The sequence below is a fragment of the Neoarius graeffei genome, chromosome 1 (genome assembly GCF_027579695.1).
Source record: "Neoarius graeffei isolate fNeoGra1 chromosome 1, fNeoGra1.pri, whole genome shotgun sequence".
Taxonomy (NCBI): Eukaryota; Metazoa; Chordata; class Actinopteri; order Siluriformes; family Ariidae; genus Neoarius; species Neoarius graeffei.
The window spans coordinates 123,100,546-123,113,480 of record NC_083569.1 but is presented as its reverse complement, the minus strand read 5'-3'; the positions used below and the strand labels follow the sequence as shown (position 1 = coordinate 123,113,480).

Here is a 12,935-nt window from a genome sequence, read left to right as displayed (position 1 = left end):
GTGACATTGTTTAATCTGATGGTACTTCATCTGTTTTCAGTTTTGGCTGTTTATCAGACATTTGAATTCTTACTAGTCTTAGTCAGTTGTCTTGCCTAGTTGATTTTTTTTTTTTTTTTACCAGCTTACCTTTTTAGATGTTTTGGTAGTCCAGTTAGTCATTCTGGGAATACTCAGGTCAATCAGTTTTGTTGATTAAACAGATAAAAGTACATGTTTTGTGTTTCAATAACCAAACTTCAACTCAATGTGTGATCATTTTATGTTGCAATTCACAACTATTCTATGGTTTTCCTAAAAAAAATAAATAAATAAATAAGTAGTACTCGCAAAATAGGGGCAAGTGATAATATTGGGGAGCAAGTGGAAATTAACCCCCACTTGCCCCCCAGGGCAAGTGGGTTTAAAAGTTATTGTCAAGCCCTGAAGCTGCCCATGCCATGCACATTAATGCCCCCATGTGTGCTGACAACAAGCTAGATGGTCGTTCTCCTCTTTAGCCAGGAGGACATGGTGTCCAAGATTTCCAAAAAGAATTTCAAATTTTGATTCGTTAGACCTCGGGACAATTTTCCACTTTGCCTCAGTCCATTGTAAATGAGCTTGGGTCCAGAGATGGTGGCGGTCTGGATATTGTTTATGGTTGTTTCTTCTTTGCATGGTAGAATGATGACAGGGTGAACACTTTTCTGTTGTGCCACCCAGGAGCCATTAGAAGGAAATGCTGAAGATGATTTTTATTTTTTCCTCCACTGCACATGCACTCAATAAAGCCCAGACTTCTCTGTCAGTCTATTTGTCCATGGCCCCCCCATTTTAATGCTAATGTTAAAAGTGCAATGTGTAAGAATTTGGCTGTCTGGTGAATTCATATTACACATTTCAAGATCACCTCTTGAGGTAGAAAGTGGTATTACAAGATGGACAGTACATCCTGTCTGAGAGCTAGCTGGTTAGCATGCTAACTTCAGTCGATATCTCTGCAATGCAATGCATCGACATCTTTGACATAACATCAAAGCTGTTACTTCATGTTATGTTGATAACTGCAATTAATTTTTTGAACCGTTTAAACTAAAATCCTTACAAATTGTTCCACACAGCACCTTTGAGAAATGTTATCAGGCTAACATTTTACACAGATTTTTTTAAATCTGTGGGCAGCATGGTGGAGTAGTGGTTAGCACTGTCGCCTCATAGAAAGAAAGTTCTGGGTTCGAGCCCAGCGGCCGGCAAGGGCCTTTCTGTGTGGAGTTTGCATGTTCTCCCCGTGTCTGTGTGGGTTTCCTCTGGGTGCTCCGGTTTCCCCCACAGTTCAAAGACATGTGGTTAGGTTAATATGGGACAGCCTTGGGCTGAGGTGCCCTTGAGCAAGGCACCTAACTCCCAACTGCTCCCCGGGTGCAGTTAGCATGGCTGCCCACTGCTCTGGGTATGTATGTGTGTGCGCACATGTGTGTTCACTGCTTCAGATGGGTTAAATGGAGAGAGGAATTTCACAAGTGTGTGATGAATAAAGTTGTGCTTTCTTTCTTAAAATGGCGGTTGCCAATGCTGCACTGCAATTTTTTTCAACCGAACACCATACACTTCCATCACTCATGGTTTCTCTTGTGTTGGAAGAGCTAAAAAAAAAGTCCCTTGAAATGGCATTTAAAGAAATACATTTGTTCTCAGATCCAATATAATCATGTCTTTTTTTCCAACAACCTCCATGTTGGCCTGGCATTGGGTCAATATTCATAACCTTCTGACAATTTATATTCTGAACTACTTAAAATGCCCTAAATTAACCCCTTAAATGTTAACATAACTCCTGAAATAACATCTTAAAATAAAATTAAGACTACTTAAAATGCCTTTAATTAGCTGTTAACCTTAACAAGCATGGTCAACCCCTGTATCAGCCATCCATCTGTTATCCATAACCGCTTATCCTGTGCAGGGTTGCAGGCAAGCTGAAGCCTATCTCAGCTGACTATGGGTGAGAGGCAGGGTACACCCTGGACAAGTCACGTAATTCATCGCAGGGCTGACACAGAGACAAGCAACAACTCACATTCACACCTACGATCAATTTAGAGCCACCAATTATCCTAACCTGCATGTCTTTGGACTGTGGGGGAAACTGGAACACCCGGAGGAAACCCACACAGACACAGGGAGAACATGCAAACTCCACACAGAAAGTGTGGCCTCGCTGGCTAGTGGGCTTGAACCCAGAATCTTCTTGCTGTGAGGCGACAGTGCTAACCACTATGCCACCCCTGAATCATCACCTTAAAAATGAAATTAAGACTATTTGAAATGTTCCGAATTACCCCTTAATCACAACAAACAAAGGAAACAACCCCCCTGAATTACGGTATTCACAAATTAAGGCCCATTTAATTCAAGTGAATTGGTTTGGTAAATTTTCAGGGGTAAATTAAGGTAATTTTAAGTACATTGTGTGTAGAATTAATGAGAAGTGCAGGCTCTGTTTTGGGTGGTGGAATAGAACTCAACAGACAGCTTTAACAGTCTAACCTGTAATATTTCTCCCTCAGAGGTTTGCTATGAACTGATCATTAGCAATTGCTTAAAGTTAATGATAAAATGGAATTGATAGGGTTCAGAACTAATGTAATTGTAAAATCCAGCTACCTTCACTAAACACAATTCAATGTGAAATAGAGATCCCTTTAGGATACTGTTCTTCAAATAATCACCACCAAGCAGCTCAGAGAACCAGTTTCACTTTAACTTACCTCAGGATTTAAAGATAAACACACAACTCTCTCTCAAATCGCTTGTCCAAGCCAGAAAAAAGCTGCAGCTCCTTCCTCTTCTTCTATGTGAAGTGGTTTCACAGCTGAGAGGTGTTTTACCACCATCTACTGGACTAGACTGTGAGCATCACTGGAAGCAACTCAAACCTTCATTTACTGTAATTCACACAACCTTCATGTCTTCACTTTTTTCTCATTTTATGTCGACGAGTTTATTTACTCCACACTTTAAATGATGGGAAATGGGAGACCATCCATCACCAGGACACTTGGCTCTGAAAAAAAAAAAAAGATAAAAATAAAGTTTTCCTGTGGGATGTGCCTGGTACCCATGATGACCCATGTACAGTGCTGATGTTTCGAAGTAAATGTCAAGCTCAGTAAAAATGAGTAAAAGTGATTGGGTGTTCCAGTATTACCTTCGAGGTTAGGTATGGAGTATGGGAACTGGTTTTGTGTTTCTGGTGGTATGCCACTATCCCCTTTAACATCTGGTATTTTTGAGAAAGTTTTCACAAATTATCAAACTAATATTCTGGCCAAATTTAAAAAGCGCTGTGGCCTTCCCTGGTATCAGGCAACCTTTTTTTCACTTCTACTGTGCTGTACTGAGAAGACTGTCCATCCATCCATCCATCCATTATCTGTAGCCGCTTTATCCTGTCCTACAGGATCGCAGGCAAGCTGGAGCCTATCCCAGCTGACTAGGGGCGAAAGGCGGGGTACACCCTGGACAAGTTGCCAGGTCATCACAGGGCTGACACATAGACACAGACAACCATTCACACTCACATTCACACCTACGGTCAATTTAGAGTCACCAGTTAACCTAACCTGCATGTCTTTGGACTGTGGGGGAAACCAGAGCACCCAGAGGAAACCCACGCGGACACGGGGAGAACATGCAAACTCCACACAGAAAGGCCCTCATTGGCCGGTGGGCTCTAACTCAGGACCTTCTTGCTGTGAGGCAACAGTGCTAACCACTACACCACCGTGCCGCCCACTGAGAAGACTGAATTCTCCTTTTTGGTAATTTCACTCCAGACTGTGGCCTTTTCAAGCATTTTCAGTCCACTGCTTAACTTTTTAATTGAATAGAGAACTTTCTTTTCGGCGTGTGAGAAATTCTTTCTCCTTTTTTATGCTCCCAAACAAACTGAAGCATTTTTTTTTCTGATTATCTGCACTAGCAAGTGGTTTTCTTATGGACACACAGCTGTTTAGTTCCACTCCTGCGAGTTCTCCTCACATTGTGTGTGTGGAAATTATCTTAATTATCTTGGACAGTTCTTAACCCAATTCCAATAATTTCTGTAATCTCCGTCATGGTTTTCTTTGCTTGATTCAAGCCAATACTTTTACTCTTCCGAAATACAGTAACTTTTCCATGATTACAGGATGCATCTTCTGACATGGTTGTTACAGAAATGAGAAGCTACTCACTGCATCAGTTAGAGTTAAAAGAATTATTGCCAACTGAAACATGTTAATCACTGCAGTAATCATCCAATCAAATTAAACCAAATGTCTACTTTTTTTTTTTGGCCAGGCAGTACATTTCCTGTATTGTCACATTTACACATGAAAACAACACAGCATGGCCGCGAGCCATGGACCCAGTTTTCTTGCGCTGTGCAATTATAAGTTGGATATTTGCGTAACAACAGCTTCTTTTCACGTAATTATAACAGAAATCTAACATGTTTGCCATGTTGTATAGTTTATTTAAGAAATTGCATAGAGTCATGTTCGTGTCATCAGCCCTTTAAGCCTTTGTTTTATGGTGTGAACACGTATTGTTAACATGACTGCGGACTTGATTACTTGTTTATCTGTCTCTGGTGGGAAGAGGAGCACATGGCTCAGTGTGTCATGTAAGCATGCGAATGACAGATACAATTGCAGGAAGACTGTTTATTTACAAACAGGCAGGCAAACAGTTCAAAAATGTAAGACAAAGGCAGGGTCATGAAACGGGCAACGGTCACGCGAGGAACAAACAGAACAGCGATGAAAGGCAGAGTTCAAATACACAAAAAGTCAAAACCAGAAAGGCAATACACAGATCCAAGGCTTGGTAAATGTGAGACACTCGGTACAGCACATATAATTTCACAAAATCTGTGTGTTTAGAGTCCTTATAAAGCACATGCTGTGATTGCGTTCTAAAACGGAACAGGTGCATGGTACTGTAATTAGTCCTAACGGTGCTCCAAGCGCACAAACGTGATAGTGATTTTTTTTTTCTTTTAAGACTCCGACTCATTGTCATGAAAGGCAGAGACATGAACTTAGTTCATTATATGCAAAAGTTGGTAGTAAAAGCTGAAACATTTAATACACCGCCTTGATAAATTCAGGGTGTGTTAGAATCATTTGTTGGCAAGAAAAGATAAGTTTATTAATAATACATACACTGTAACCCCGTTATAACAAGACACTGTATCCTGCCTATTGCTTTGACAAAAATGAGCGAGTATTCTACCAGCTCATGAGTACTGCAACAGAAAAGCATTTTCCTCATCATACAAAAGTTCACAAGGTTGCACCCCAAAGATGCCAGATCCATCCATGGCTGGGAGTTCAACAGAGCAAAATTGGCTGTGCTCTCTGTCCTATCAATCAAAGTGACACTAACTAGTCATGGGTCTTTGGGCTCAGGCATGTAGATAGCATTTTCCTCCGAGTGTGTTATGGCACCCCCTGATGCAGCATGAGCAGTACTTAAAGTCGCAGATGTCTGGCTTCCCATGACCCAAAGGAAACACGAGATAGCCTTCACATATCAAGGTTGGTACCTGTTGTATGAAAGGGGATAACTAATTGGGTGGGAATTAACCAAGATTAAATTAATGTAAGAATAAGCAGGTACCAAAAATTATAGGTTTCTTTTAGCAGTTGTGTTTCCTTGTGAAGGTTCTTCATCTGGTACAGGCTGCTGTGCAACTATCTCGTAAATTCAATTCCACCGCTGTCTGTCTCTCATCCTGAACCCATATCTTGTTACCCATTTGTTTCTGTTGGAGCTGTGCGAGATGTTTCAGAAACATCATGTGAGGATGGATTGTGGTCACTGGAGTTCTTGTAAACTGTAAGAAACTTTGAACAGGTTGCATACATATCGAAAGCTAGATTTTAAAGCTAGACAGCCTTTCGATTTCATTAAAAAAAAATCAGTGAAATTTAGTTCCCTCTGAAATTTGGTCATTGTGATGTTTATTTCTGCAATATCCCCCCCCCCCCAAAAAAAAAAAAAAAATCCAGGCCATTCTGTGGCTGGGAAGTTATTTAATTTGAGGGGATTCCCTAGCAAATAATGTGCATGAAATCACCCGCTTCACACAGTCAAGCAGACAGAGGAAGCCTGTGTGCGCATGCACAGGTTTACCTTTGACCGTGCATTGACAGTTACATCATTCTGTTGCTAAACGAACAGTTGATCACACCAAGGTGCTCACTGACCGACGATACGAGGGTAAGTCAAAAAGTTCTAAGACAGATGCTAAAATCTCAAAAGGTCTGAAAGACATCCCCCAGACTTCTACAAAGAAGGAATTCTCCAATGGAAACATCGCTTGCAGAAGTGTTTAGACTTAAATGGAAGATATGTAGAGAAATAGCTTTATTTTCATAAATAAAGATTTTTTTTCAATTTGTCTTAGAACTTTTTGACTTACCCTTGTATTTATTAGTTTGGTCCTGCGTTTCCTTTCCTTCGCAACATAACGTCTTTTCTTCTCGCTTTCCGTTACTGTAGTCAGTCTTTCACGGTTCATTAGCACACTCACCTCCTCCATTTTTCTCTCCTGTTTCAAATTTGTATCTCACAATGCCTTAAGTGAACGGGGAAAGTCCACCATGTGATGCATGACATACAGTTAGGTCCATAAATATTTGGACAGAGACAACATTTTTCTAATTTTGGTTCTGTACATTACCACAATGAATTTTGAACAAAACAATTCAGATGCAGTTGAAGTTCAGGCTTTCAGCTTTAATTCAGTGGGTTGAACAAAATGATTGCATAAAAATGTGAGGAACTAAAGCATTTTTTAAACACAATCCCTTCATTTCAGGGGCTCAAAAGTAATTGGACAAATTAAATAATTGTAAATAAAATGCTCATTTCTAATACTTGGTTGAAAACCCTTTGTTGGCAATGACTGCCTGAAGTCTTGAACTCATGGACATCACCAGACGCTGTGTTTCCTCCTTTTTAATGCTCTGCCAGGCCTTTACTGCAGCGGTTTTCAGTTGCTGTTTGTTTGTGGGCCTTTCTGTCTGAAGTTTAGTCTTTAACAAGTGAAATGCATGCTCAATTGGGTTGAGATCAGGTGACTGACTTGGCCATTCAAGAATATTCCACTTCTTTGCTTTAATAAACTCCTGGGTTGCTTTGGCTTTATGTTTTGGGTCATTGTCCATCTGTATTATGAAACGCCGACCAATCAGTTTGGCTGCATTTGGCTGGATTTGAGCACACAGTACGTCTCTGAATACCTCAGAATTCATCCGGCTGCTTCTGTCCTGTGTCACATCATCAATAAACACAAGTGACCCAGTGCCACTGGCAGCCATGCATGCCCAAGCCATCACACTGCCTCCGCCGTGTTTTACAGATGATGTGGTATGCTTTGGATCATGAGCTGTACCACGCCTTCGCCATACTTTCTTTCCATCATTCTGGTCGAGGTTGAGCTTGGTTTCATCTGTCTAAAGAATGTTCTTCCAGAACTGTGCTGGCTTTTTTAGATGTTTTTTAGCAAAGTCCAATCTAGCCTTTTTATTCTTGAGGCTTATGAGTGGCTTGCACCATGCAGTGAACCCTCTGTATTTACTTTCATGCAGTCTTCTCTTTATGGTAGATTTGGATATTGATACGCCGACCTCCTGGAGAGTGTTGTTCACTTGGTTGGCTGTTGTGAAGGGGTTTCTCTTCACCATGGAAATTATTCTGCAATCATCCACCACTGTTGTCTTCTGTGGGCGTCCAGGTCTTTTTGCATTGATGAGTTCACCAGTGCTTTCTTTCTTTCTCAGGATGTACCAAACTGTAGATTTTGCCACTCCTAATATTGTAGCAATTTCTCGGATGGGTTTTTTCTGTTTTCGCAGCTTAAGGATGGCTTGTTTCACCTGCATGGAGAGCTCCTTTGACCGCATGTTTTCTTCACAGCAAAATCTTCCAAATGCAAGCACCACACCTCAAATCAACTCCAGGCCTTTTATCTGCTTAATTGAGAATGACATAACGAAGGAATTGCCCACACCTGCCCATGAAATAGCCTTTGAGTCAATTGTCCAATTACTTTTGGTCCCTTTAAAAACAGGGTGGCACATGTTAAGGAGCTGAAACTCCTAAACCCTTCATCCAGTTTTAATGTGGATACCCTCAAATGAAAGCTGAAAGTCTGGACTTTATGTCCATGTCCATTATATAACTATAACTTGAATATGTTTCAGTAAACAGGTAAAAAAAAGAAAATTTGTGTCAGTGTCCAAATATATATGGACCCAACTGTAGTATCTTGTATTGGGTCATGGTGAAGCAGAAAAAAATAGCGGAGAATTTAAGGCCACGTGGCCCTAAATTCATTAATTGTTCTATTTATTTAAAAAAAACTAATAAAATTGGAAGTCTGTGATTCTAATTCATTAGCTTTCGGTCACTAAACAAAAATAATTGGATGTCAGGGAAAATTCTTTTTAATGACCCACACCTGAAAAATCTGAAAGGCAGTCTACCTTTAAAAACACATACCCAGCTTGGAAAATACACTGTTTATGCACCAAATTAATTAGCTTAACTCTGACTGAATTCTGAAGGCTTAGCATTATTCACAACAATATTTAAAAAAGTGTCTCCGTAAAAAAACAAACAAACAAACAAACAAACAAACAAACAAACAAGAGAACATGACGTCAGGGTCCTCAGAAGTAACTAAGAACATGTTCTTCCTCTCCTCAGAAACTGGTATGGCTTCTTTTTTGCGCCAATTTATTGATATTCTTGGAATTTAGTAACGCAAGCAAAATTGTTCCACACTGTGAACAGTGACATGGCTTCTCTTCTCTATGGATGCATTGGAGTGTTTTGAGAGGACCCTGTAGGGTAAATATTCCTTCACACATTAAGCAGAAAATTGCTTTCTCATGTGTGAGTTTGTTGATGTAGTTTAAACTTGGTGAGGTCAAAGTAACGCTTCCCACAATCTGAGCAGTAATGTGACTTCTCTGTCGTGTGAATGCGCTCATGTGCTCGGGTAGCACCAACTTGACTGAAACTCTTTCCGCAAATGGAACAGCTATACGGCTTCTCTCCTGTGTGAACGCGCTGGTGTGATCGGAGTGTACTTGCTTGAGCGAAATGCTTTCCGCAATCTGAGCAGCGATGCGGCTTCTCTCCTGTATGGACGAGCCTATGTCTATACAGAGTACCCGATACAGCAAAGCTCTTTCCACACTGTAAACACTGATATGGCTTCTCTCCCGTGTGAATGCGCTTGTGCCTTTGGAGAACAGTCGACACAGCAAAGCGCTTCCCACACTGTGAACAGTGATACGGCCTCTCTCCAGTGTGAATGCGCTCGTGGTTTTGGAAAGTACTTTGGCGAGCAAAGCTCTTTCCACACTGCAAACAATGATACGGCTTCTCGCCTGTGTGAATGCGCTGGTGGATCCTGAGAGTTGATACTTGAGCAAAGCTCTTTTCACACTGCGAACACTGATATGGCTTCTGTCCGGTGTGAAGGATCTTGTGTTCTTGGAGAGCATTCGACTGTGCAAAGCTCTTTCCACACTGTGAACACTGATACGGTTTCTGTTTCGTGTGAATGCGCTGGTGGTTTAGGAAAGCAGTTCGTCGAGCAAAGCTCTTTCCACACTCTGAACAGCGATGTGGCTTCTCTCCAGTGTGAATGCGCTGGTGGTTTCGGAGAATCGTTGATCGAGCAAAGCTCTTTCCACACTGTGAACAGTGGTACGGCTTCTGCCCGGTGTGAATACGTTGGTGGTTTTGGAGAGTAGTTGGGTGAGCAAAGCTCTTTCCGCACTGCGAACAGTGATACGGCTTCTGCCCGGTGTGAATGCGCTGGTGGTTTTGGATAGTAGTTAGTCGAGAAAAGCTCTTTCCACATTCGGAACAGTGATACGGTTTCTGTCCGGTATGAATGCGCTGATGGTTTTGGAGAGTAGCTAATCGAGCAAAGCTTTTTCCACACTCAGAACAGTGATGTGGCTTCTGCCCAGTGTGAGCGCGCTGGTGTATTTGCAAACCACTCTTTCGATTAAAATATTTTCCACACACCGAGCAATAAAAGGGCTTCTTTCTTAAATGAATATTCTGGTGTTCCTGGAGATTTACTTTGTGCTTAAAACCCTTCCCACATTGTGAGCAGTGATGTGGCTTCTCTTCCACGTGAACTGCTTGATGTGTTTTGAGATTACCCTGCTGACTAAAACTTCTCCCACACTGTAAACACATAAATGGTTTCTCTCCTGTGTGAATGCGCTGGTGGATTTTGAGCCCACTCCTGGAAATAAACCTCTTCCCACAAACAGAGCAACAGTGAAGACCTTTCTTCTTTCGTGAAGACCTGGTGTTGGTATCAGGTGTGGTGGAAGTCTTTTGACGGCTACTGGTGCTTCTTGTGGGCATCATGACTGTGTCTCTCTGGGGGGAGAGGGAAAAAAAAAAGAACTCTAGCATAAAAAACAGCATTCTCCCAATAGCCCACAAGTAACCCTTCACATCAAACACGCTCAGAGTGTGTCAAAATTCACTCTCGCCACCCCGCCAATGGCACTGTCAAAGTGCTCTGATACCCCTTTTCCACCAAATCAGTTCCAGGGCTGGTTCGGGGCCAGTGCTGGTGCTGGTTCACAACTCGTTCAACTTGCGAGCCAGCTGAGAACCAGTTTGCTTTTCCATAGCTCGCGGTGCTAAGGGAAGCCACGTCATTACGTCGCTGTATACGTCAGTTACGTCGTTACGTTTGCATAAACCTTGGCGCGAATATCGAAGCAAAAACAACATGGAAGCAGCAGCAACAACTACAACAATAATAATAATGGATGACTTCGCGTTTGTACAGCTGCCGCTTCTCGTCGCTTAAAAATGGCGATCTTTCGCGATCTTATTGTTGTTGGTCTTAAGAACTCCGCCCCCCCCCGCTGACGTAAGCGATTCTTTCCTCTGGCCCAGCAGAGAGTTGGTGCTAGCCTGGAACCGGTTTTTCTGGCCCCAGAACCAGTTCTTTGTCAGTGGAAACAGAAAACCCGGTTCCAAACTAAGCACTGGCCCCGAACCAGCCCTGGAACTGCTTTGGTGGAAAAGGGGCATGTGACACAGCCACCCATTTCATCTACAAGTTCATTCGGAATGCTTCATTTTTCAAACTTTATTTAAAAGGGCCACAAAGCAAAACACACATCAACTGCTATCTTTGTGCCAACTGACCAGCTCACCTCATGACATCTTTTAAATGCAAATATAAGGAATTGATAGGTGAAGGAAAATAATGAACACTTACTGTATGATTACGTGGTCTTTCATCAACATTCACATTATGTATTAACTGTGTTAAATAGCAAATAATAAATAGCCAACACTCTTTTGCATGCTATAACACTAGTTAGCATGCAATTCCTTCCCATTTTCACAAAATCTATGACGATTAAAATATACAGCAATGTGTGGAGGTGAAAAGGGATTGTCCAAGATCCATAACACTGCATACCACCTTATCTGTAAAACATGAGCCTGTATGGCTGCCACAGGTACTGGCTCACTCATCTTTACTGATGATACAAGTGTTAATGGCAGTTGCAGAATGTGTACATAAAGCGCTGTAATTTTCACATGGTAAAACTTAAAAATCAGAGACGACACAGACCCGATACTTAAGATGGCACCAGAAATTTTCCTTTCTGGTACTATGGGATTGCTTAACCTTTTAGTGAGGGTGCTCTGAAATGTAAGGTTTCCAGTTAATGTACCTGATACCACAGTTTAATTTAATTTCCTCGGCCAAGGAGGTTATGCTTTTGGGTTCTTTGTTTGCCTGACTTGAAACAGGATTATGCAAAAACTACCAGCCCGATTTTCATGAAATTTACTGAAAATGTATAGCATGGGTCAAAGAAGAATGCATTCAATTTTGGAGCAGATCCGACTTACAGGGCGGCTTGATGAAATTAGTTCCACTTTTGCTCACGTTGTGGCATTTGACCTTGGCTCTCCGAGAGCCCTTTGAAATTCACATACACGTAACTTGCTCTGTGACAGTTATAGCATTCTATTTTAAACACAAGGCAAGACATTCAGCTCACAGGCTATAGATACAACTCCCTTCTCAGTTCTAAACGGTCTTCTCAACTCTGAGTTCAGCAAGTGACATCAAATCAACATGGCTGTACATTTTAAATCTCTAACAGTGAATATCCTTGACTTACAAGTGACGTCAAAGCAAAATAGAAACCCGGATGTCGGCCACGTTGGTAGAGATACAAATGCGGGGTCAAGTGACATTCCATACAAAACAGCCACGCATGCGCAACTCTTTGTTTTTCCACTGCTTTAAGCGTTCTTTTAGCTCTGCCATATCTTTGTGCTGTACATGGTTGTGGTCACAACAGTACTCGTGACCGTGGCATGTTCCGATTTTTTAGAATTCCATCCGTGATTCGGAAAGAGCCCTGAGGCTTAGGAGATGAGGAGATCAGGACACTTCATCCAATGACCATTTCATCCAATAGTTAAGACATTTCGTCTAAAGCCTTTTTCACATGCGCTATCAGTTATTTTATATTTCAGGTATTCCTGTGTTCGTGAATGAAAGCCCCATGAGAGCGCTGTTCTGTGCCTAAAGATTTAACATGATCCAGCTTCAGGTCCTTCCACAACATTTCGATTGGATTAAGGTCAGGACTTTGATTTGGCCATTCCAAAACATTAACTTTATTCTTCTTTAACCATTCTTTGGTAGAACAACTTGTGTGCTGAGGGTCGTTGTCTTGCTGCATGACCCACCTTCTCTTGACATTCAGTTCATGGACAGATGTCCTGACATTTTCCTTTAGAATTCGCTGGTATAATTCAGAATTCATTGTTCCATCAATGATGGCAAGCCGTCCTGGCCCAGATGCAGCAAAACAGGCCCA

General features: G+C 41.7%; 1 pseudogene; it reads right to left on the bottom strand.

Moving 5' to 3' along the window:
• The window catches only part of LOC132886221 (zinc finger protein 208-like), an 86,009-nt pseudogene extending 73,652 nt beyond the window's left edge, over positions 1–12,357 (bottom strand).
• Between the last annotated feature and the right edge of the window lie 578 nt (positions 12,358–12,935).